This window comes from Pleurodeles waltl, chromosome 4_1 (genome assembly GCF_031143425.1).
Source record: "Pleurodeles waltl isolate 20211129_DDA chromosome 4_1, aPleWal1.hap1.20221129, whole genome shotgun sequence".
NCBI classification, from domain to species: domain Eukaryota; kingdom Metazoa; phylum Chordata; class Amphibia; order Caudata; family Salamandridae; genus Pleurodeles; species Pleurodeles waltl.
Window position 1 is genome coordinate 90,725,604 of NC_090442.1, and position 26,920 is coordinate 90,752,523.

Here is a 26,920-nt window from a genome sequence, read left to right on the forward strand (position 1 = left end):
AGAACTTTCTGCCACAGAAATGTGAGGGACATGTGTTTTTTTAGCCAAATTTTGAGGTTTGCAAAGGATTCTGGGTAACAGAACCTGGTCCGAGCCCCGCAAGTCACCCCTCCTTGGATTCCCCTAGGTCTCTAGTTTTCAGAAATGCACAGGTTTGGTAGGTTTCCCTAGGTGCCGGCTGAGCTAGAGGCCAAAATCTACAGGTAGGCACTTCGCAAAAAACACCTCTGTTTTTTTCCAAAATTTAGGATGTGTCCATGTTGCGCTTTGGGGTGTTTCCTGTCGCCGGCGCTAGGCCTACCCACGCAAGTGAGGTATCATTTTTATCGGGAGACTTGGGGGAACGCTGGGTGGAAGGAAATTTGTAGCTCCTCTCAGATTCCAGAACTTTCTGCCACAGAAATGTGTGGGACATGTGTTTTTTTAGCCAAATTTTGAGGTTTGCAAAGGATTCTGGGTAACAGAACCTGGTCCGAGCCCCGCAAGTCACCCCTCCTTGGATTCCCCTAGGTCTCTAGTTTTCAGAAATTCACAGGTTTGGTAGGTTTCCTAGGTGCCGGCTGAGCTAGAGGCCAAAATCTACAGGTAGGCACTTCGCAAAAAACACCTCTGTTTTTTTCCAAAATTTAGGATGTGTCCACGTTGCGCTTTGGGGTGTTTCCTGTCGCCGGCGCTAGGCCTACCCACGCAAGTGAGGTATCATTTTTATCGGGAGACTTGGGGGAACGCTGGGTGGAAGGAAATTTGTAGCTCCTCTCAGATTCCAGAACTTTCTGCCACAGAAATGTGAGGGACATGTGTTTTTTTAGCCAAATTTTGAGGTTTGCAAAGGATTCTGGGTAACAGAACCTGGTCCGAGCCCCGCAAGTCACCCCTCCTTGGATTCCCCTAGGTCTCTAGTTTTCAGAAATGCACAGGTTTGGTAGGTTTCCCTAGGTGCCGGCTGAGCTAGAGGCCAAAATCTACAGGTAGGCACTTCGCAAAAAACACCTCTGTTTTTTTCCAAAATTTAGGATGTGTCCACGTTGCGCTTTGGGGTGTTTCCTGTCGCCGGCGCTAGGCCTACCCACGCAAGTGAGGTATCATTTTTATCGGGAGACTTGGGGGAACGCTGGGTGGAAGGAAATTTGTAGCTCCTCTCAGATTCCAGAACTTTCTGCCACAGAAATGTGAGGGACATGTGTTTTTTTAGCCAAATTTTGAGGTTTGCAAAGGATTCTGGGTAACAGAACCTGGTCCGAGCCCCGCAAGTCACCCCTCCTTGGATTCACCTAGGTCTCTAGTTTTCAGAAATTCACAGGTTTGGTAGGTTTCCTAGGTGCCGGCTGAGCTAGAGGCCAAAATCTACAGGTAGGCACTTCGCAAAAAACACCTCTGTTTTTTTCCAAAATTTAGGATGTGTCCACGTTGCGCTTTGGGGTGTTTCCTGTCGCCGGCGCTAGGCCTACCCACGCAAGTGAGGTATCATTTTTATCGGGAGACTTGGGGGAACGCTGGGTGGAAGGAAATTTGTAGCTCCTCTCAGATTCCAGAACTTTCTGCCACAGAAATGTGAGGGACATGTGTTTTTTTAGCCAAATTTTGAGGTTTGCAAAGGATTCTGGGTAACAGAACCTGGTCCGAGCCCCGCAAGTCACCCCTCCTTGGATTCCCCTAGGTCTCTAGTTTTCAGAAATGCACAGGTTTGGTAGGTTTCCCTAGGTGCCGGCTGAGCTAGAGGCCAAAATCTACAGGTAGGCACTTCGCAAAAAACACCTCTGTTTTTTTCCAAAATTTAGGATGTGTCCATGTTGCGCTTTGGGGTGTTTCCTGTCGCCGGCGCTAGGCCTACCCACGCAAGTGAGGTATCATTTTTATCGGGAGACTTGGGGGAACGCTGGGTGGAAGGAAATTTGTAGCTCCTCTCAGATTCCAGAACTTTCTGCCACAGAAATGTGAGGGACATGTGTTTTTTTAGCCAAATGTTGAGGTTTGCAAAGGATTCTGGGTAACAGAACCTGGTCCGAGCCCCGCAAGTCACCCCTCCTTGGATTCCCCTAGGTCTCTAGTTTTCAGAAATGCACAGGTTTGGTAGGTTTCCCTAGGTGCCGGCTGAGCTAGAGGCCAAAATCTACAGGTAGGCACTTCGCAAAAAACACCTCTGTTTTTTTCCAAAATTTAGGATGTGTCCATGTTGCGCTTTGGGGTGTTTCCTGTCGCCGGCGCTAGGCCTACCCACGCAAGTGAGGTATCATTTTTATCGGGAGACTTGGGGGAACGCTGGGTGGAAGGAAATTTGTAGCTCCTCTCAGATTCCAGAACTTTCTGCCACAGAAATGTGAGGGACATGTGTTTTTTTAGCCAAATGTTGAGGTTTGCAAAGGATTCTGGGTAACAGAACCTGGTCCGAGCCCCGCAAGTCACCCCTCCTTGGATTCCCCTAGGTCTCTAGTTTTCAGAAATGCACAGGTTTGGTAGGTTTCCCTAGGTGCCGGCTGAGCTAGAGGCCAAAATCTACAGGTAGGCACTTCTCAAAAAACACCTCTGTTTTTTTCCAAAATTTAGGATGTGTCCACGTTGCGCTTTGGGGTGTTTCCTGTCGCCGGCGCTAGGCCTACCCATGCAAGTGAGGTATCATTTTTATCGGGAGACTTGGGGGAACGCTGGGTGGAAGGAAATTTGTAGCTCCTCTCAGATTCCAGAACTTTCTGCCACAGAAATGTGAGGGTCATGTGTTTTTTTTAGCCAAATTTTGAGGTTTGCAAAGGATTCTGGGTAACAGAACCTGGTCCGAGCCCCGCAAGTCCCCCCTCCTTGGATTCCCCTAGGTCTCTAGTTTTCAGAAATGCACAGGTTTGGTAGGTTTCCCTAGGTGCCGGCTGAGCTAGAGGCCAAAATCTACAGGTAGGCACTTCGCAAAAAACACCTCTGTTTTTTTCCAAAATTTAGGATGTGTCCACGTTGCGCTTTGGGGTGTTTCCTGTCGCCGGCGCTAGGCCTACCCACGCAAGTGAGGTATCATTTTTATCGGGAGACTTGGGGGAACGCTGGGTGGAAGGAAATTTGTAGCTCCTCTCAGATTCCAGAACTTTCTGCCACAGAAATGTGAGGGACATGTGTTTTTTTAGCCAAATTTTGAGGTTTGCAAAGGATTCTGGGTAACAGAACCTGGTCCGAGCCCCGCAAGTCACCCCTCCTTGGATTCACCTAGGTCTCTAGTTTTCAGAAATTCACAGGTTTGGTAGGTTTCCTAGGTGCCGGCTGAGCTAGAGACCAAAATCTACAGGTAGGCACTTCGCAAAAAACACCTCTGTTTTTTTCCAAAATTTAGAATGTGTCCACGTTGCGCTTTGGGGTGTTTCCTGTCGCCGGCGCTAGGCCTACCCACGCAAGTGAGGTATCATTTTTATCGGGAGACTTGGGGGAACGCTGGGTGGAAGGAAATTTGTAGCTCCTCTCAGATTCCAGAACTTTCTGCCACAGAAATGTGAGGGACATGTGTTTTTTTAGCCAAATTTTGAGGTTTGCAAAGGATTCTGGGTAACAGAACCTGGTCCGAGCCCCGCAAGTCACCCCTCCTTGGATTCCCCTAGGTCTCTAGTTTTCAGAAATGCACAGGTTTGGTAGGTTTCCCTAGGTGCCGGCTGAGCTAGAGGCCAAAATCTACAGGTAGGCACTTCGCAAAAAACACCTCTGTTTTTTTCCAAAATTTAGGATGTGTCCATGTTGCGCTTTGGGGTGTTTCCTGTCGCCGGCGCTAGGCCTACCCACGCAAGTGAGGTATCATTTTTATCGGGAGACTTGGGGGAACGCTGGGTGGAAGGAAATTTGTAGCTCCTCTCAGATTCCAGAACTTTCTGCCACAGAAATGTGAGGGACATGTGTTTTTTTAGCCAAATGTTGAGGTTTGCAAAGGATTCTGGCTAACAGAACCTGGTCCGAGCCCAGCAAGTCACCCCTCCTTGGATTCCCCTAGGTCTCTAGTTTTCAGAAATGCACAGGTTTGGTAGGTTTCCCTAGGTGCCGGCTGAGCTAGAGGCCAAAATCTACAGGTAGGCACTTCGCAAAAAACACCTCTGTTTTTTTCCAAAATTTAGGATGTGTCCATGTTGCGCTTTGGGGTGTTTCCTGTCGCCGGCGCTAGGCCTACCCACGCAAGTGAGGTATCATTTTTATCGGGAGACTTGGGGGAACGCTGGGTGGAAGGAAATTTGTAGCTCCTCTCAGATTCCAGAACTTTCTGCCACAGAAATGTGAGGGACATGTGTTTTTTTAGCCAAATGTTGAGGTTTGCAAAGGATTCTGGGTAACAGAACCTGGTCCGAGCCCCGCAAGTCACCCCTCCTTGGATTCCCCTAGGTCTCTAGTTTTCAGAAATGCACAGGTTTGGTAGGTTTCCCTAGGTGCCGGCTGAGCTAGAGGCCAAAATCTACAGGTAGGCACTTCTCAAAAAACACCTCTGTTTTTTTCCAAAATTTAGGATGTGTCCACGTTGCGCTTTGGGGTGTTTCCTGTCGCCGGCGCTAGGCCTACCCATGCAAGTGAGGTATCATTTTTATCGGGAGACTTGGGGGAACGCTGGGTGGAAGGAAATTTGTAGCTCCTCTCAGATTCCAGAACTTTCTGCCACAGAAATGTGAGGGTCATGTGTTTTTTTAGCCAAATTTTGAGGTTTGCAAAGGATTCTGGGTAACAGAACCTGGTCCGAGCCCCGCAAGTCCCCCCTCCTTGGATTCCCCTAGGTCTCTAGTTTTCAGAAATGCACAGGTTTGGTAGGTTTCCCTAGGTGCCGGCTGAGCTAGAGGCCAAAATCTACAGGTAGGCACTTCGCAAAAAACACCTCGGTTTTCTCCCAAAATTGTCGATGTGTCCACGTTGCGCTTTGGGGCGTTTCCTGTCGCGGGCGCTAGGCCTACCCACGCAAGTGAGGTATCATTTTTATCGGGAGACTTGGGGGAACATAGATTAGCAAAACAAGTGCTATTGCCCCTTGTCTTTCTCTACATTTTTTCCTTCCAAATATAGGAGAGTGTGTAAAAAAGACATCTATTTGAGAAATTCCCTATAATTCACATGCTTGTATGGTCACCCCGGAATTCAGAGATGTGCAAATAACCACTGCTCCTCAGCACCTTATCTTGTGCCCTTTTTGGAAATGCAAAGGTTTTCTTGATAGCAATTTTTTACTCTTTATATTTCAGCAAATGAATTGCTGTATACCCGGTATAGAATGAAAACGCACTGCAGGGTGCAGCTCATTTATTGGCTCTGGGTTCCTCGGGTTCTTGATGAACCTAGTAGCCCTATATATCCCCGCAACCAGAGGAGTCCAGCAGACGTAACGGTATATTGCTTTCCATAATCTGACATTGCAGGGAAAAGTTACAGAGTAAAACATAGAGAAAAATTGATGTGTTTTTCACCTCAATTTCAATATTTTTCTTTTTCAGCTGTTATTTTCTGTAGGAAACCCTTGTAGGATCTACACAAATGACCCCTTGCTGAATTCAGAATTTTGTCTACTTTTCAGAAAGGGTTAGGTTTCTGGGATCCAGCATTGGTTTCATGCCCATTCCTGTCACTGACTGGAAGGAGGCTGAAAGCACAAAAAATTGCAAAAATGGGGTATGCCCCAGTAAAATGCCAAAATTGTGTTGAAAAATTGGGTTTTCTGATTCAAGTCTGCCTGTTCCTGAAAGCTAGGAAGCTGCTGAGTTTATCACTACAAACCCTTTGTTGATGCCATTTTCGGGGGGAAATCCACAAGCCTTCTTCTGCAGCCACTTTTTCCATTTTTTTTAAAAAAAACGAAATTTTCACTGTATTTTGGCCAATTTCTTGGCCTCCTTCAAGGGAACCCACAAAGTCTGGGTACCTCTAGAATCCCTAGGATGTTGGAAAAAAAGGACGCAAATTTGGCTTGGTTAGCTTATGTGAACAAAAAGTTATGAGGGCCTAAGCGCGAACTGCCCCAAATAGGCAAAAAAAGGCCTGGCACAGGAGGGGGAAAAGGCCTGGCAGCGAAGGGGTTAATAGCGGCTGCTGCATGGTAGGACGAGCAACCTCATTGACCTGATCAGTGAATTGCTCTGCCACCTCATAGCTGAAGTGAAGCCCTTCTGTCCCTGAACTCTGACCTGTCAGGAGTTCGAGACCCTCCTCCATCCGCAGGCTTCTGCCTGCGCCTCATCCCTGGTGGGAGAGCTCTGCTCTTCTGCTAGGCTGCCTCTGCCTCTTTTTCACAGATCCCCAATATTGTTGGAGCATTGGGCAGCTCCAAATCATATGGAAAAAGGATCTCTTCCCCCAGACAGTCCCTAGGGCAATTTTTTGTTGTATTAATCAGAGCCTCAATCATATAGCCACTTCCCTTGGGAATGCCAAGTCCTTGGGCCACTCATCATCTCCAATACAGTCTAGATCCTGTGCCCAATGCTCCTGGAGGTGGAGCAAAGTGCCTGATGAATTATTTAACAATTTAGGACAGGTGAGCAAGATTGCTTTCTTGGACAGGTGATCATCTAGAAGTCTGTCCTCCATGGGGGACTATTCACGGGGGTCTGTGCCTTGGGGATGCCCCATCTGCAAGGTGTTTTGTATTTGTAAGTATCTGTAGAGTTCTCTGGGTGTTAGTTGGTAATCCATCTGCAACTTGGCAATGGGAATCTTTCCACCCAAGGGACCACAAGTCCCCTACTCTGGACAGGCCTATCATGCCCCGTTGGACTTTTTTGCTTATGAAGGGTCATCCCCAATCTTTTTGCCTCCTGCCTCCTATTTTTTCTGACCTGTTGCTGTTGGCTTTTGAACTCTGAGCACTTTACCGCTGCTACCAGTGCTAAAGTGCATATTCTTTCTGTGTAAAATTGTATGTAATTGGTTTATTCATGATTGGCATATTTGATTTACTAGTAAGGCCCTAGTAAAGTGCACTAGAGGTGCCAGGGCCTGTAAATCAAATGCTACTAGTGGGCCTGCAGCACTGGTTGTGCCACCCACATAAGTAGCTCTGTAATCATGTCTCAGACCTGCCATTGCAGTGTCTGTGTGTGCAGTTTTAATGGTAAATTTGACTTTGCAAGTGTACCCACTTGCCAAGCCTAAACCATCCCTTTTCTTACATGTCAGACACCCCTAAGGTAGGCCCTAGGTAGCCCCAAGGGCAGGGTGCAGTGTATGGTTAAGGTAGGACATATAGTAATGTGTTTTATATGTCCTGAAAGTGAAATATTGCTAAATCCGTTTTTCACTGTTGCAAGGCCTGTCCCTCTCATAGGTTAACATGGGGGCTACCTATAAATCTGATTAAAGTGTAGATTCCCTTTGGGAGCGGATGGACATGTGGAGTTTGGGGTCTCTGAGCTCAAAATTTAAAAATACATCTTTTAGTAAAGTTGATTTTAGGATTGTGTGTTTGAAAATGCCACTTTTAGAAAGTGAGCATTTTCTTGCTTATACCATTTCTGTGACTCTGCCTGTTTGTGGATTCCCTGTCTGGGTAAGTTTGACAGTTGGGCTGGTTGCACCTCACACTAGACAGTGACACAAAAGGAGCTGGGGTGTAGTCTGCGTTTCCTGATGAGCCATCTGTGCTAGAATGGAGGGGAGGAGTGGTCACTCACACCTGCAAGGGCTGTGCCTGCCCTCACACAGTGCTGTCTCCAACCCCCTGGTGAGTGTCTGGGGCCTTGCCTGGGCAAGGCAGGATTTCACATTGAAAAGAGACTTTACTTTGAAGTAGGCCCACTTCAAAGGAGAAGTTGGGTATAAGAAGGGCACCCAAAACCACAGACTTTAGAAATACTTCTGGAACCAAGATGAACCACTGCCTGGAGAAGAGCTGAACAGCAGAGGAAGAAGAGCTGCCCTGCCTGTGACTGTGCTTTGTGGAGCTATCCTGCAGTTGCTGCTTCTGCCAGAGTAAGAGGTCAAAGACTGTACTTTGTGTGCCTTCCATCTTGAAAAGAAATCTCCAAGGGCTTTATCTAGAGCTTGCCTCCTGTTGTTTCAAGTCTCAGGGACAGCAAAGACTTCTCTCTGCCAGCACCTGGAGTCTCTGGAGAGACTCCTACTCTGCCCAGTGGTGCCCATCCAGTTCCTGGGACCCTGAAAGGAGAAGCTGGCAGCCTAAAGACAAGGAAATCCACTCACAGAGCGTTGTGCGGGGAAAAGATTGATGCAAATCCGATCTGCTGCGGAAAAAACGACGCGCCGCCGGCTCCACAGCTGAGAAACGACACTCGCAGGAAACGCGACCGAAGAATCGGCGCACGGAGCAGGAGAAACGACGCGCAGCATCACTGACGGAGGCTGGGAGATCACATCTGCGCTGCGGGGTTTTTGGATCATTGTGCGGCTGGATTTCCGACTCCCGTACCGCTGTGTGGAGTTATTTTTGATGCACACCCGCCCGTGCGGGTTTATTTTTGACGCGCACCAGGTAAATTTTCACGCTAGCCGCGCTAGTGTGTGTTTAAAACTACTTAAAGACTCTTTTTGCATTTTTATTGATAACTTTACTTGTGTATGATGGATTTTTGTCGTTTTGGTCTTGTTTGTTTAGATAAATATTTCCTATTGTTCTAAACTGGTGTTGTGTCATTTTGTAGTGTTCTCATTAAGTTACTGTGTTTGTTGGTACAAATACTTTACACCTAGTAAGTATGAAGTTAAGCATACTGCTCTGACAAGCTACCAAGGGGGCAAGCAGGGGTTAGCTGAGGGTGATTCTCTTTTACCCTGACTAGAGTGAGGGTCCTTGCTTGAACAGGGGGTAACCTGACTGTCAACCAAAGAACCCATTTCTAACATGCCCCATCTATGGAAATCCTGCTGGGTGGCAGGGGTGCCAAGCTGTGCAGAGTCCCACAAGGGAGTGGCTTGGGTTCTCTTCCTCTCCAACCTAGGGCCTTCAGTGTGGTGTGTCTCAGCAGTTGGGCTAGGGAGGGAGCTTGTGCAGGTGTTACCATAGAGGGCCCATAGGTATCCCTCAGGGGTCATATTTCGCTTGTCCATCCGATGGCTGGTTCATCTTCAGGAAGGTGTGCCCAATAATTGATGGTAACAAGCTGCAACGCCCAATAATATTTCTCTGTTTTGGGTAAGGCTATCCCACTCTCCTGCCAGCTCCTAGTTAGTTTCTCGAAGGCAATGTATGGGGTGCCACAGTTCCACAGCAAGGAACAAATTATGCTGTTAATCGTATCAAAATAGATGCAAACTGCAGGGTAGGTATATTTTGGAGTACATATAGAAAGTGGGGTAAGGCCATCATCTTATATAGGGTTGCCCTGCAAATGAGGGTTAGTGGTAAGGTTTGCCAGTACTGTGCGTCCTTCCTCAATTGTGTGAGTGGGGGCTTGAAGGTATGGGTGTAGTAGGAGTGCAGGGGGTCTGAAGATATAGATTCCTAGATATCGGCATCCCTTCCTAGTAATCCAGGCTGTACAGCCCTTGGGGAGTTTAGGATCAGGGCCACGGAGGAGGAAGATTAGTGACTTAATCCAATTAATGGTATAGTTTGCGCCAGAACATATCAAGTATGTGCATTATCCTGTCTAGGAATGTCACAGGGCCCACAACTTAGAGCAGGATGTTGTCCACATACAGGGAGATCCTATTTTCCCAGTCTGCTGTCCATCTCAGGCCTCTGATAAGGGGGTCCCCTCGGATCCATGTGGCTAGTGGCTCCGGGACCAGGGCGAAGATCAAGGAGAAGTGGCGGCATCCTTGCCTCGTGCTCCACCATATTTGGAAAGTGGTGGAAGAGACTTTATTCACCACCACTTGGGCTAGTGGGTCTGAGTATAAAGCTTGACCCAGGAGAGGAAGCAAGGGCCAAAGCCCATTTTTAGCAGTTCCTCGAACATAGCTTCCTCTTAATGCTGTCAAAGGCCATCTGGGCATCTAGGAAGAGCCCCACGGCATCTTCTAGTATTGTGTCCGTGCGGCCCAGTACTCCATGCAGCAGTCTCTGCTTGACTGATTCGGATGAACCAATATTTGTGTGATTTTTGCCAGTTTCATAGCTGGGAGCTAGGCCAGGATTTTGACTTCAACATTTAGCAATGAGATCAGCCAGTAGGAGGCACAATTATTTCATGGTTTACCCTCCTTGGGAAGGACCACTATCATGGCCAGTCTATGATCTGGGGGCAGGTTCCCTCTAGTGCGAAATACATAGGAGGAAAGGTGTGATCTTTGGAGCTGTGAGTTTACAGAGCTCAATTAACAAGTCGTTAGGGTGCATAGCCTTGGCAGAGTTTAGTGCCCAATGGCTTGAGGCACATCCCCATCTGTCAGGTCTTGCTCCAGGAGGTTCCTATCTTTGTCTGAGAGTCTAGGCAAATGGATGTTGGGGATCAGGTCACAGCTTCATCAGCCATGGCCGTGAGTGTAGATGCCATGTCACTCATTGTTTTTAATTTCAGAGACCTACTGGTTGACCTGATCGTTTTGTCTAACTGAGCCTGAAGTTTTCCTACCCTGTCTCCCACTTCATAGACGCAATATTGTGTGGTGCGATGTCTGACCCTGGCTGCTTCTATTACGGTGTCTCTGCATTCTTTCTTCTTCATAGAGAGTTTGTGTTGGCAGTCCTCTTGGGCAGCGAATGTGAGCTGAGATTCTAATTGTAAGATTACCCACTTGAGTATATCAAACTAGGCTTGGTTTTCTTTCTTGTGACCTACTATTAGCGCCAAACCCTGACCTTGAGCGACCACCTTGTATGCCTTCCATAGGGTTTCAGAGGAGGCAACCAAACCTTTGTTTTTGTCAAAAAAAAATTATGTGGCCTCTTGGAGACTCTTAAGGATATTAGAGATTTTGAGAAACCAGGGGCTGAGGACAACCCTTTGCTGCACATTACCCATGGGAGGGCCAAAAGAAGCCCAAACCGGGAAGTGATTGGCTATGCTCCTGGCTAAATGCCAGACATCATGAACATGGGGGAGTTGATGTGGTAATGTGATTAGGTAGTCAATGCGTGAAAGGCTCCCATGTGCCCCAGAAGGAAACGTATATTGACGGTTGGTGGGATGAAGTGCATGCCACATGTCGATAAGGCCTAGCGCTGCTAAGAAGTCCGCTAATAACTGACAAGAGGGCCCATATTGGCATGAGGGCAGATGGTCTTTGGTGTGACTAAAAACTCCATTGAAATCTTCTTCTAGTAGTAAGTCACCTTTTGGAAGTTGAGGAAGGAGTGTACCCAAGTAAGCGACTGTGGCGTCATGGAGTTGTGAAGGTGCAAATAAGGAGATTACATTAAATATGTCCCTCCCCCACTGCCCCGAGTGAGCTACGGATCTACCCTGAGTATCAGTCCAAGTATTTTGGATGGTAAAGGGCAATGTCTTGAGTAGAAGGATACCTGCCCTTCTGGACTCCCTAGTGTAACCCACGTGTATGACCATTTTATACCCCGCCTGTCCAATGCATGGCAGGTATTCCCCTGCAGGTAGATCTCCTGAGGAGAACCATAGCAGGGGATTCCTCTTTGGGTATTGCAGTACCACTGCATGATTAATTCCATTGCCCAATCCATTTACATTCCATTAAAGGATTTTAAAGTTGAAAGAGTGGGTTGCATGAGCCATGGAATTTGTAAATGAATAGGGCCGCCCCCTGAGGCATCTGGGGTTGCCACCAGAGCCGCAAGCTGGACAGGGCAAAAGGTTAGGTAGTAATTGGTCCAATATCAGAGGCAATTGGAGATATGGGACAAGGCTGGGTATCATTCGCCCACTGTGTGATGTCATGTAGAATTTTTGTACGGGGTGTGCAATATCTGTGTGGTGAGTGCTCTAATGTGTTGTTTCCATAGATGGGTGGAGAACACAGAAAATGAACATATAACATAATCAAAACTCTACTCCCAAACTCACTCCCTGCTACCCTGTCTGACAAACTTAGAACTGCCCACCCCCCCAACCGAGCAGAGTCCCTGTTGCTCCAAAACATAGCGTCAACTGCAGAGGGTCATGAGCTCCTAGAAATAGCCCCCAACCAACCCATCCCCTCCTTCAATGCTCAGAGAATGGTTGCTTAAGGCTGTATCAGAACAAGCATTTCCTGGGTCATTTCTCAAAGAGTGTAGTCTATTAGTGTATGACTGCTTAGATTCAGTGGTGCATGCCATAAGGGCCATGTATCACATTTGCGATTCGGTAATAGGGATTTCTTAAAAACGCAAATGCTATTACCGAATCGCAAATTGTGATACTGGCCCCATTCGCAGCTATGGGCCTGTTGGCCCATATCTGCAATTTTTTTCCATTTCCAAAATTGCGATTTCTGAACCAGAAATCGCAATTTTGGAAATGCAAAAGCCCAGGGTGCTGGGGGCCTAACGCCCCCTCTGCTGCACCCCAAAAATGTTTTGGGGGACATGTAAGGTGCACACATGCCAAAAGGGCATTTGTGCTTTACATGTTCAATTTGCACCAGGTTACCACCTGGATTCTTTTCATGGTATTTTGCATGTGCAAAATGCCATTCTGCGAAAAATCGCAATTTGCGATTTTTTGCAGCATCTCCTTGCCATGTGGATTTTGCGAATTGCAAATTGCGACTCGCAAAAACAGGTCACAACGCAAGAAATCGCAATTTTTGCGATTTCTTATTTGTGGTCTGCGAATGCCTTTCATGCATCGCAGACCACTTTTTTGCACTCGCAAACGGCCGAATTTTGCGATTCGCACCGTTTGCGAGTGCAAAAATGTTTCATACATCTGACCCTTTGTGACTACCAGAAAGATGCGGAAAAGTTTTTGGACATTTAGGCTGAAATCTGGGAAACAAATGATGGTGGCATTGGCACATTTGACTGGTGGAGCACTGCTCACCGCTTGCTGGATGACATCCTGATCTCGATAATTAAAAACAAATGCTATGATCGGATGAGGAGGTGCTCCTGGCCTGGGTGGGATGCCTGAGACAAGACAAACACATTCCACCAAGAATTAGGTTGAGAGGCCACTGTGCTGCATCTGCTTAAGTATGAGATCTTCCACAAACAGATCAACTACCAGGCCCTCTGTCTTTTTAGGAACTCCAATGATACAAATATTGACCCTTTCTGAATGGCCCTCAAAGTTTTCCAACTTGTCTTCCAATAGCGCTCTAGGGTACTGTAGTTCTTTCACACGTTTTTCAAGGTTTTATTATCTTTTATTAAGGTGAGACTAGTGTCCTCTGCTTGTGTCACCCGGGCTCCCACATTTTGCGGGTCTGCTCTCACTAGGACAACATCTGTGGAGATGGAGTCTATTTTACTGTGAACTCTCTGAATTGCGGCCATAATATCAACCAGAGTAGGTCCCCCGGCTCTGAGGAAATCCGCTTGGTCTGGGACAGATGCATTACTGTTGCCTCAGATGTTACAGGCTTAGTTTGGTGTGTTCCACAGGACCCCTTCTCCCCAGTCATGGTATAAGCTGTACTTGGAAGTAAGCCACTATTGATTTTTGTCGGACATGCAAGGAGTAAGGATGTCTCAGTGGTCGACACCATCTGCCAAGGGGTGGAGAGTGGTTCCCTTGTGGCCTGTCGGCCCTCCAGGGCCAAGCCCCAGGACCTACCCCAGTGCAGTGTTGTCCATATCCATTAGGTGTGGGTTTGGATGATTAGTGGCCCTGTAGGGAGGGGTTACCACTGGAGTGGCACACTGTCCTTCCCGTTGACAGCCGCATCTGGTGCCCATACCGCACATCGATCCCCAGATGTCCTGGGTGATGCAGTCTCTCAGGCTAGAGACCTGTTTGGCGCGGGCCAATGTATTGAGTGTAAAGATGGCATTGCGATAGCTGCAGTGTGTTGCTAGTATAGGAGCTCCAATCACTTCTCAGGGGGACCAAGCCGGGCACTCCCTCCATCAGAATCTGGGTGGTCAGGGCCCTTGGATAGGTCCCGGCTGTGTGTATTATTGCTTCAGTCCAAGGGCTGGTCCAAGTGGTGGGTCTTGAAGTTTGTTAGCCCCTGTGTCCCCCCTCACTCACAGCAGCCCACCAGGGCCACAGTTGACAGCAGGCCCCCTGAGGTCAAGAGCCTAAATGCGTCAGTGAGACCAACCGTGGACCCAGGCAGGATGGGTCGACGCAGGAGGCCTGGAGATCCTAATTGTAAAGTTCCATTGCCCCCAGCCTTACCGGGGATCCTGCAGTCACCATCGTCACACTGGGGTCTGAAATGAAAAGGAGGGCTTCAGCAGCGGTAGGCTCGATGAGTAAGCAACAGGTCTCCACAGTGGCTCGCCACTTCATGGTCACCTCAAACAGCAGGGAGCCCCACGCCATGCCGCACTCACCATGAGACACTCGAACACCCAAGGCAGGGCCTTCTTCACGTCTTTAGCTGCTCCTCTGCGTTGGGAGACACCTGGACCATGCTGACCACACCGCAACAAGCTTTGGCCCAGGCCTGGGATATTTCCACATGGGAGGCCACGGACTCAGCACAACATGCAGGTACACCCTGCAGGTCCACACCAGAGCCACTCCGGATCACAATGCCAATATTGCCAGCACCTCAAAAACACGAGGGTCCCTGACCAAATAGGGAGAGAGTTACAGGGAACTGAACAAAAAGTGTAAAACACACAAACCCCCTCCCGTTTTCTCCTTCAATACATTTGATAGTACAATTCAAAACAATATATCAAACTTCAATGTTTCATTTCAACAAAATAGAAAAACCAATGTAACAGAACTTTCAGAGAAAGATTAACAAATGCATAACAATGTCCCCTTGTATAACAAATCACACTCAAAATATATCCTCAAATAACATATAAGAAAGACAACACCACAGAGGATAAGACAAAACATAACATCAAAACATCGACACCACAATGACATACATATAAACAAATATATATATATATATAGACTTCACATGAAGAATACCAAATGTCCTACTATTATGCACTTCATGTATTAAAAAATAAAAAAGTGGTTGAATAACCAATTCTTAGTTATAAATATAACATAGATTTAAAAAAAGGAATGAGGTCAAAGTAATCCAAAATCTCTAAAAACTTCCAAAAACAGTCTATGGGGGTCATTACAACATTGGCAGTAAAAGCCACTTACCGCCGTGCAGAAGACCGCCAACACACCACGCGGAATTCCGCCACAGCTATTATGACCCACATCTCGAAATCTGACAAAATTCAGACACCCACACAAGTCCGCCACACCAAAGGTCAGTGATAAACTGGCTAAAAAAAACCTCCACCGTCATGCCAACAGAAATACGCCCACACTAGCACGACACACGAATCCACGCAGCGGTCTTTCAACCATGGTATTCCATTGGAGGTACACACCGCCGCGCTCAAAATACACACACTTCTACAAAACACAGCCACCTTGGACAATTCGAAATACACACACCTGATACACATACACACACCACTCCCACACACCCATTGCAACATAAAACACACACCCACATCACCCACAAACCCCTACGACCACTATTACAGAGAGAAGGCCACAGAGAGACACCACCATCTACAAACTAGCAGCCACAGGCACACAACATCATCACCCACAAAACTTCCACGCAAAAAACACCACACACCACTACATATCACCACACTTATCACCACAAACACCACCCCACACATCACCTACACCACCCCATGGCACGGCAAAGACACCCCAGGTTTTCAGAGGAGGAGCTAAGGGTCAGGGTGGAGGAAATTGTCCGGGTAGAGCCACAGCTATTTGGAGCACAGGTGCAGCACACCTCAATTGCAAGGAAGATGGAGCTATGGCGAAGAATAGTCGACAGGGTCAACGCAGTGGGACAACACCCAAGAAATCGGGACGACATCAGGAAGAGGTGGAACGACCTACGGGGAAAGGTGCGTTCCGTGGTCTCAAGACATCACCAGGCGGTTTAGCGGACTGGCAGCGGACCCCCACCTCCTCACCCACAACTAACAACATGGGAGGAGCAGGTCTTGGCGATTCTGCATCTTGAGGGCCTCGCAGGAGTCGGTGGAGGAATGGACTCCGGCAAGTCAAACCTTTAACTACCATATCCCCCACCCTACCTGCATGCTATCACATACCCCCACCCTCGCCCCCACCCCTATCACTCCAACTCCTCACAAATGTACCAATATCACAAACCACACATCCCAACACCAAGCCCTGCATGCAACAACAACGCATGGACACCCATCACTAAAGCATGCCCACTGCACATACCCATACACCCCCCTAAACCATCATCACACAAGCCCCCACACAGGAATGCCAGCACTGGGGTACACGCTCACCCACCCATTGCACACCATGACACACACAGATGCAATAATCAAGCTTTTCCACCCCTGCAGGACCACTACCCAACGTCACCAGACAGGAGGGTCCAGACATCTCCATCCCACCCACAGAAGAGGCCCACAGTGATGACAGCAGCTCTGTCCAACTGGATCTGGATGACCAGCCAGGACCATCGTGGGCCTCGGGACAGTCGGTTACCCTCACACAGGCACAGGCCACCACAGACCTTCCCCCCTCTGGTAACACCAGCACAGCACCCACCCAGCGGGCCCATACCTCCGTCCCCAGGACACGTCAATCAGCTGTGTGTCTACCACTACAGGGAACCCAGGATAACCCACCACCCCAACAACAACAGGGGCCTGGGGGCAGTGGTAGTGGGCACACGGTCTAGGGGACAGAGGCCCAGGAACACAGGGGAACTGGGAGGGCTGCTGTGCGACAGGGGGCGGACAGGCCAAGGGAACCCACTCTCCACGAGGCCCTCTCCAACATCATGGGAGCATACCACCACTCCCAGGAGACAATGGCAACGGCCCTGGCCAAGTTTCATGGCCCAGCGCATGCAGGAGGAACAGTATTTGGGGTTCAGGGAGGAACTCAGAACCATCAGCTCCGCCCTGGGCACCATCGTAGGGGTGCTGAAGGAAATACTCAACACCAGGAGGGACACTGTGGCACTACAAGGGGCCCCTGACACTAGCATGGACGACGAACTGCCCACCATCTCTGCCGGCGCTAGTGGACAGGAGGCACCACCACAGGGCCACCACACCAGCACCCCACCCCCTGCAGACAGAGAACCACCCCGCAAACGGTCCCTGAGATCCAGGAACTAGACAGAGCAGGATGCCAAGACCCCCACCAAGAAATGAGACCACCCTGATTGTCATCCTTCTGTCCCACTTTGTCACCCTGTCCATATTGAAACTGCCCCAGCTCCACTTCCTATGCCCATATGGGCAATGCACCTATGAGACAAATAGACTGGACTCTGCCATGGACACTCCTCCGCCATCACTCCTCACCATTTAACTTCCCCCTCCAATATTTTGTATGTAAATAAACACACCTGAAGCACCAAAAGATCTGGAGTGAGTCTGTGATTTTCAAATAGTGTATTTGCAATTACAGTGACAAACTTTTCAGGAAATAGTAATGTCAACATACCTATGTCACACAGCTCTAGTCCCTGAGGAATCTAAGCAGATGACACACGTTGGGACCCACACCTGTGAAACCGTAAGGGAAAGTGACAACTCAGTGACCATACACTGGGTGAAATCGACAGACAGTATAGAGGTAGAAGTGTAAACGTACTTGTAGTAGGCAGGAATGTGTTCTCACCTGTGTTTCACTGGAAATATTGCTGGGTGACTGAGTCCCTGTTGTCAATGTCTTCTTCCTCTGCTTCCTCCTCATCACTGTCCAGAGGCTCCACAGCTGCCACAACACCGCCATCTGGACCATCCTCCTGCAGAAAAGGCACCTGTCATCGCAAAGCCAAGTTATGAAGCATACAGCAGGCCACGATGATCTGGCACACCTTCTTTGGTGAGTAGAATAGGGATCCACCTGTCATATGGAGTCACCTAAATCTGGCCTTCAGGAGGCCGAAGGTCCGCTCGATCACCCTCCTAGTACGCCCATGGCCTCATTGTAGCGTTCCTCTGCCCTGGTCCTGGGATTCCTCACTGGGGTCAGTAGCCATGACAGGTTGGGGTAACCAGAGTCACCTAATAGCCACACACGGTGCCTCTGGAGTTGACCCAGGACATAAGGGATGCTGCTATTCCGCAGGATGTAGGCGTCATGCACTGAGCCAGGGAACATGGCATTCACATGGGAGATGTACTGGTCAGCCAAACATACCATCTGTACATTCATGGAATGATAACTCTTCCGGTTCCTGTACACCTGTTCACTCCTGTGGGGGGGGACCAAAGCCACATGGGTCCCATCAATGGCACCTATGATGCTGGGGATATGTCCAAGGGCATAGAAGTCACCTTTCACTGTAGGCAAGTCCTCCACCTGAGGGAAAACGATGTAGCTCCGCATGTGTTTCAGCAGGGCAGACAACACTCTGGACAATACGTTGGAAAACATAGGCTGGGACATCCCTGATGCCATGGCCACAGTTGTTTGTAAAGACCCACTTGCAAGGAAATGGAGCACTGATAGCACCTACACTTGAGGGGGGCTTCCTGTGGGATGGCGGATTGCTGACATCAGGTCTGGCTCTAACTGGGTACACAGTTCCTGGATTGTGGCACGGTCAAACCTGTAGGTAATTATCAGATTTCTTTCCTCCACTGTCGACAGGTCCACCAGGGGTCGGTACACCAGAGAATTCCGCCATCTCCTCACATGTCCCTGCGGACGGTGCCTATGAAGGACAACAGCGACCAGAGAGTCAAACAAGTCAGAGGTATGTACCCACAGTCTACACAGAACACGATTCATACACAAAATCTGGCCTGTATGTGTGTTGAGAGTAGTCCTAGGTATGTGTGACGCAGTTGGTAATTAGGCCATGTGGGCCCCTGAAATGGCGGCTGCCTGACCTCTAAAGTGGGACAATGGGATGTGAGGTAACTGCGCTGGCGTTGTACACCGTCGCAGTAGGCGGTCGAAGACCACAGCGCAATGCTGCATTGGTTAACATTGGACCCTATGGGTCCCAGGAGCCAATGACGATGTACGCCGGCGGTGATGGACGTGACCGCCGCGGACTTGACCGCCATTTTCTAGCTGTTGAATCACTTCATACCTGATCTTCGACAGGAGAGGACCTACACTGCAAGTGCTGCTGTGACCTTGGTCTGGAAGAGACAATGGCTTGTGCGTCTGGGGAAAGGGCCTCTGCCTTCACATCGGAGGAGTTGGAGAAGCTCGTCAACGGGGTCTTACCCCAGTACATGCTACTCTACGGTCCTCCAGACCAACAGGTAAGAACACAGGGAGCATGTTGTATGGGCTATGCCTGTGTGGAGAGGGCTGGTTGTAAGAAGGAAGGGGGCAGAGTTCTGAGTGCATGAAAGACGGTGGGTGCATGTGCCACATGGCAAGAGTAGGGATGGGGGCCACTCACTTTGACGGCGCAGTTGGTAATGACTTCTGTTCTTCCCCTGTACATTTCATGTAGGTCAGCGCCCACCAGAAGAAGGATATTTGGCGTGCCATCACCAAAGACGTCCAGACCCCCACTGCCGGAAGAGATGGGAGGACGTTCGCCGCTGGAGCAAAAAGACGGCGGAGGCTCAGCTGGGGATGGCCTCCCAACGTGGGAGGGGTGCCCGTTGATGTTCCGGATCCTGGCGGTGGCCTACCCGGAGTTGGATGGGCGCTTGAGGTCATCACAGCAGACACAAGGGGGTGAGTGCACTCTCATTCAGCTGACTTTGCGCGCAGTGGAGGGGTCTGGGTGGGGGAGGAGGGCTCTGGGTTTCCCTAGGCCAGGGTGAGTTCCGTAGGCTAGGCCCCTTCGTAAGGCATGGCCTGTGGCCCCCCCACCCCACCTCTGTAGAGTGCCAAGTACAGGTATTCATACACCTGTGTCATCTATGTGTGCAGATGTCGTCCATAGCCTTGTAGGCCATTTCCCAGGAATTGCACTGTAGAGCCCAACAGCGCGATGTAGTGCAGGGGGCTGCTGTGTCTGTCTTGTCCGCCAACAGTAGCGGTAAGCCATGCACTCAACATGTCTTTCTTCTGTTCCCCCCCTTTTCTGCGGTCTCCCTGTTCTTGTGTGCATTAGCATAATCAGGCGGAGGAGCAATGGCACCGGAGCACGAGGGAGCTGCATCCCACATGGCCATGGAGGGCCACACTACGGACTCTGAATACACCAGTGGGACGGAGGGCGAGGGGAGCACCACATCGGTGACAAGAGCTGAAACCAGCGACACGGACTCGTCCTCCGATGGGAGCTCCCTTGTGGTGGCGGCAACATCTGTGCCCCCCACTACTACAGGTACAGCCGCCACCCCCCCTACCAGCACCGCCCTCCCAGCAGCCCCTCAGCCTTCACCCCGTACCCGCTCACCCAGGAGGGTGGGCATCACCTTCGCCCCAGGCACATAATCCCCTGCCCCTGTCACCTCTGCTGCCCTCAGTGAGGAGGCCATTGACCTCCTCAGGTCACTTACTGTTGGGCAGTCTACCATTTTGAATGCCATCCAGGGTGTAGAAAGGGAGTTGCAACAAACCAATACATTCCTGGAGGGCATTCATTCTGGTCAGGTGGCCCTTCATCAAACCTTTCAAACTCTGGCCTCAGCACTGATGGCAGCCATTGTCCCTGTGTCCCTGTGTCTACCCTCCCCCCTCCAACTTCCTTCACCCAGACCCAATCCCCTGTACCTCTGCCTATCCCAAGCACACCATCAGACCAGCCTGCACACACCTCACCACACAAGGGAAGCTCAGGCAAACATAAGCACCACATATCCCACAAGCACTCACGCAAGCATCACACACATACAAACACAACAACATCCACTGCCTCAACTGTGTCCCACTCCTCCTCGTCTCCCTCCTCCCTCCCAGTCTCGTCTACACTCACACCTGCATGCACTCCCACTACAGCCACTACGTCCCGCATCAGCACACCCACCAGCACACCCCGCTCACGTGCAGTCACCACCCCCCCTACCATTCAAACGTCCCCTGTGTCCTCTCCCATACATCCACCTCACAACAGCCTCCAGCACATGCACCTGCACCCAAAGCCACAAACGTTACACCTCCTACAACCACCACCTCTTCCTCCACCCCAAACCCCCTCCAGCTACCCGTCCCAGTGTCTCCAAACAACTTTTCCTGTCCACCCTTAACCTATTTCCCACCAACCCCTGTCCAACTCATAGGTCCCGTACTAGCACCTCAGCCACAAAATCTCTGGGACCAGTGGTGCCTGTTGTCACAGGTATGTGGAGTGCACCGGCCACCAGGCCAGCCAGTGTGTCACGGAGCCAGAACACAGCCAGTCCCCCCTCCAGCCACAGCCCAGCTGCCCAGGAGGAACCCAGCAGCCACAGCCCAGCTGCCCAGGAGGGCCCCACCGCTGAACAGGGCACGGACCGCTGGACAGGGCAAGGAACGCAAAGTCAAGCACCGCTGAACAGGGCAAGGACCGCCAAGTCAAGCACCGCTAAACAGGGCAAGCACCACTGAATAGGGCAAAGACCGCCAATTCAAGCACCGCTGAACAGGGCAAGGACCGCCAAGTCAAGCACTGCTGAACAGGGCAAGCACCGCTAAACAGGGCAAGGACCGCCAAGTCAAGCACCGCTGAACAGGGCAAGCACCGCCAAACAGGGCAAGGACCACCAACTCAAGCACCGCCGAACAGGGCAAGGACCACCAAGTCAAGCACAGCCGAACAGGGCAAGCAACGCTAAACAGCGCAACGACCGCCAAGTCAAGCACCGCTGAAGAGGGCAAGCACCGCTGAACAGGGCAAGGACCGCCAAGTCAAGCACGGCCGAACAGGGCAAGGACCGCCAAGTCAAGCACTGCCGAACAGGGCAAGCACCGCTGAACAGGGCAAGGACCGCCAAGTCAAGCACCGCTGAACAGGGCAAGCACCGCTGAACAGGGCAAGCACAGCTGAACAGGACAAGGACCGCCAAGTCAAGCACCGCTGAGCAGGGCAAGGACCGCCAAGTCAAGCACCGCTAGCCCATGAGCGGCAGGGGCAGTGATGCAAATGGGGCCGTCACGGGGTTAGTGATGAACTCTGGGCACCAGTCCCCCTCCAGAACCAGTGGAGACATGCATCGACTACCTCTGTCCTGCACAGGGTGAAGCACTCTGGGCACCAGTCCCCCTCCAGAACCAGTGGAGACATGCATCCACTACCTCTGTCCTACACAGGATGAAGCAATCTGGGCACAAGTCCCCCTCAAGAACCAGTGGAGACATGCATCCACTACCTCTGTCCTTGGCAGGATGAAGCACTCTGGGCACCACTCCCCCTCCAGAACCAGTGGAGACATGCATCCACTCCGTCTGTCCTGCACAGGATGAAGCACTCTGGGCACCAGTCCCCCTCCAGAACCAGTGGAGACATGCATCCACTACCTCTGTCCTTGGCAGGATGAAGCACTCTGGGCACCACTCCCCCTCCAGAACCAGTGGAGACATGCATCCACTCCGTCTGTCCTACACAGGATGAAACACTCTGGGCACCAGTCCCCCTCCAGAACCAGTGAAGACTGTTATCCACTTGAGCGACTGTGGCTTTGCACTCCCCAAGATGCAGCAGTGGGCAAACCACCCACTGTAGGGACTTGAGAGACTGTGGCTTTGTACTCCCCAGGATGGTACAGTGGGCAAATCACCCACTGTAGGGACTTGAGAGACTGTGGCTTTGCACTCCCCAGGATAGTACAGTGGCCAAACCACCCACTTTAGAGACTTGAGAGACTGTGGCTTTGCACCTCCCAGGATGGTACAGTGGGCAAACCACCCACTGTAGGGACTAAAGAGACTGTGGCTTTGCACTCCCCAGGATGGTACAGTGGGTAATCCACCCACTGTAGGGACTTCAGAGACTGTGGCTTTGCACTCCCCAGGATGGTACAGTGGGCAATCCACCCACTGTACAGACTTGTGAGACTGTGGCTTTGCACTCCCCAGGATACATCAATGGGCATGGTGCCCCCTCATGGATCTGGCGTCGTGCTCTCATCCGGCTGAGATGCCCCCCCTTCCCTTCCCCCTGAGGTGCCTGTTGTATTTCTATCTGATGCCCCAGCAGTGTTCTCTCCGTCATGTTCGGGTATCTTGTGTGGGCCTCGCCCATGCATTTTGGGCCCAGTGGTCCACAGACTATGAATGGTGCAATACCTGGACTACTAATCGTGGTGTATATTTTGTTAATAGTGTATATATATATATATATATTTTTTTTTTTTTTTTTGCTTACTGATTTTTGATATATTACAATGGTTACATTTCCTTTTGTCTTTGCATTCTTCCAGGGGGGTTGGCGGGTGTTACTGTAATGTTTGGATATGCATTGGTGTGTGTGTTGTAGTGGGTGAGGGTGGGGGTGGGGGTTGCGGTGTTGCGCGGAAGTGTCCCTGTTTTTTGCCTCCCCCCTCCCCTCTGTCCTAGGTGCAGTACTCACTGTGGTCTTCGCCGCCGGCGTTGGTGCTCCTGGTACAGGAGCAGGAAGACTAGCGCAGGAAGAATATGGAGTTCCGGCTCCATGGTGTCCTCCTTCCTCGTGGAGTGTGTAGATGTGAGCATTTTTCCTTCGAAATGCCTGTTTCCGCCGTGTTTTTATCCGCGGTGAATCCGCCCCGGAAAAGGTGGCGGATTGGCCTGTCATAATAGTGTGGGTGGTACATTGTCCTCCACCCTTGTTTGTACCGCCGTGGTGGTCGGAGTGTTAAAGTGGCTGTCTTTGTTGGCGGTTTCTGCCACAGTCCTAATTCCCAAAAAAATTCCGCCGGCCTGTTGGCGGTCTTACCGCCGCTTTAACACCATCCGCCAGGGTTGTAATGACCACCTATATGTTTTAAGCCGGGTTCTTTCTTAAAGTTGAAGTCCATACATATTTACCTGTCCGGGCAATCATTCGCCGTTGTCATTTGCATATTCGCTGTTGCCTAGAAATAGCTCTTGACGTTGCCTTTGCTATTAACGAGATTCACTCTTGCCATTGCCTTTACTATTGCTGCCGTTGCCTTGACTACTGCCTTGCTATTAAAGAAATTCCCTCTTGCCGTTGCCTTTACTGTTGCTGCAGTTGCCTTAACTATTGCTGACGTGCGTTTCAGTGGACTTACACCATCTGGTTCAATCACCACTGTACATGCCACCTTCATCAGGGCAATATGTGGAAAACAGGCACTGCATCCTTCTTTCTATAATCTAAATATGGATAGGAACATGTCTATATTTTTAATAATTTTGTCTACCTACTGTTGTAATTCCTCCCGTACTCTGCAATATTGCCAGCACCACCACCATTTACAGGGCACTCATCAGTGATCTACACAGTCTGATGGGCAGATAATGGTGTGGATGGTGGGTGAATTAGTCGGTGGGTGGCAGGAGCCACCTCAGTGTGCGACCATCTTGATCAACGATGGACATTAATTGCTTTTGTGCAGGAAGGTGTTCCTTCCTGCACAAAAACAAAAATACCTACAATGCAGGTGCTCTTGCACCAGGTCCAAATGTCCCTGCATTGGCGCATGGCAGCCAATTGTGCACCAGCTCTGTGGAAGAGGACAGGAATGCGTTATATCTAATAGATATGAAACACTCCTGCCCTTTTCTTTTAATGCAGAGCAGCACAGCAAGAAGTCCTGCAGCGTTGCCCTGCACCAAAAAATTTTAAATGTGCCCCAACGTTTTTTTTTCTGTGTTCAATTCAATAAACATTAGTACATTCAGACATGCTAGATAATCACATTTGGGTTCTGTATGCATATATTAGCATTCAGGTGTAACTCTGCTTTTTGTATTATACACCAACTCTCACCTGAGGTGGTTTGCCATGTTGGCACTGCTCCGTATAGAAGTGGACATAGATTATTTTTCTTATTTATGAAGTGTATTTTTTAAAAACTCATCAATCCCAAATATTTTCTAATATGTATTTTATACTTCCACCTCCCTATGAGAGTCCTACAAACATATATAGAAATAACAATTTTAGGTCCAATGCTAACTTGTACTCATCAGACTGGGCACTGTACCCAGAGGTTCATCTATACCATACATACTTCCTGTTAGAAAGTGGTTTGTTAGTAGGGGTTGATAGGTACCCACTTCTAGTAATAAGGCCTCAATATAACATCCAGTTAAGGCCTCAATAAATTGATCCCTTGCTCAACCCTGTGCAAATGGCAACACGCAGGCAGTCAGGTATGTAAAGCATTTAAAAACACCAACACATTAAATAAGTAAGAAACAACACAAAATACAACTCCAACACCAATTTATAAATATAGGAAATATTTTTATCCTTAACCATGACACCAAAACAACAATTATCCTGTGTAGGGACCCAGAGATACGAATATTTGAACATTAAAAGTAAAACTAGTGCTTAGAATCAAATAGCGCTCAAAGGCTTAAAGAAAGTCACGATGGAGTTCAGGCCACCCATGATGTATTGCTTTTATCACTACTTTCAGAAGTGTTTCTTGATAAAGTGGTCCACAGCACCAGCCAAGGGTTCAGGTGCTCTGGTTCACCTCTTGGGGTCCGTTACTACAAATCCCACAATATACCTGGTCAACTTATGGATCTTTTTATAAAAGTTGCTCCAAACTTCTGGAACTGCTTCCTGAAGTTCCTATTGTGGATTCAAAGGCCCATATTTCTACTCCCTTTGGACTGGATTAGAGGAAATGCTTTTTTACGCTAATCCGGCGCAAACTTAACACCATATTTATACTTTGACGCTAGACCCGTCTAACGTCAAAATATCCTAGTGTGTGCCATTTTCTGGATGCGTGAAACCGCCTTGCGTCAATGAGATGCAAAGTAGGCGTTCCTGTCCAAAAAAGGAGTTAAATACCCATATGGTATATATATTCATCCGCGCAAAAATGGCGCACGTCTGGTAGGCGGAGCCGGAAAATGCCGCAAATCCAGATTTGCGCCAAAATTTAACGCCTGGGTCAGGGCAGGCTTTAAAATGGGGCAAACACACCACTACTTAAGGAAAACTCACACAATCAACACCATAGCTCAAAAAGGAAGACATGGAGGCGATACTCATGAAGCATGCACCAAAGATGCAGAGCACAGGAGCAACAGCAGCAGCTACCACCACACCAACATGGACCCCAAAGGCAACGCACAAGTCAGGAGAGGATATTCAGGACCAGGACAACCCTTCAGGGCCTCAAGGAACATGACATCATCTAGAGGTAAAGACTAAAATGGCAAGCCATACAGCAGCTGCTGTGCCACATTGAGCCATAGTTGACACCAAGCTTGCAGACACCCCCCATCATTCCACTGGAGACCAAGCTGCTAGCTGTCCTGCACATGCTGGCAAGTGGCTCCTTTCAAACCACTGGTGCCCTGGTTGCCAGGATCTCACTGCCTTCATTCTCTGCCTTTCTTCCCAAGGTACTTGATGCCATCATCTCCCTCATACCCCGCCACACCAGCTTCCCCAACACACAGCAGAAGCAGCAGGAGACCAAACAGGGGTTTTATCAAATTTATGGCTTCCCGCAAGTGCTTGGTGACATTGACTGCACACATGTCTGGATTGTGCCACCTGCTGCAACCAAGGACCTATAGCGCAACAGGAAGCACACCCACTCCATCAATTGTCAGGCCAGTGTGGATTGCCGCAGATTGTTCACCAACATCATGGCAAAGTATCCTGGGAGTGTACATGATTCATTCATCTTCTATCACAGCACCATCAATCGGCACTTCCAGGATGGACGTTATGGCAATGGCCTACTTGTTGGTAAGTACAGAAACTTAGTAATTTGCACACAGCACAGCAACCCTGTAGGACACCCAACACATACACCACTACATTGACACGTGGCCAGGAAGACACTGAGGTGTGACACTGGTAGTCATGTTTGATATCCTGACCCAATGGGATACACGCCTATGGACAAATGACAGATGCAAATAACAAGAGA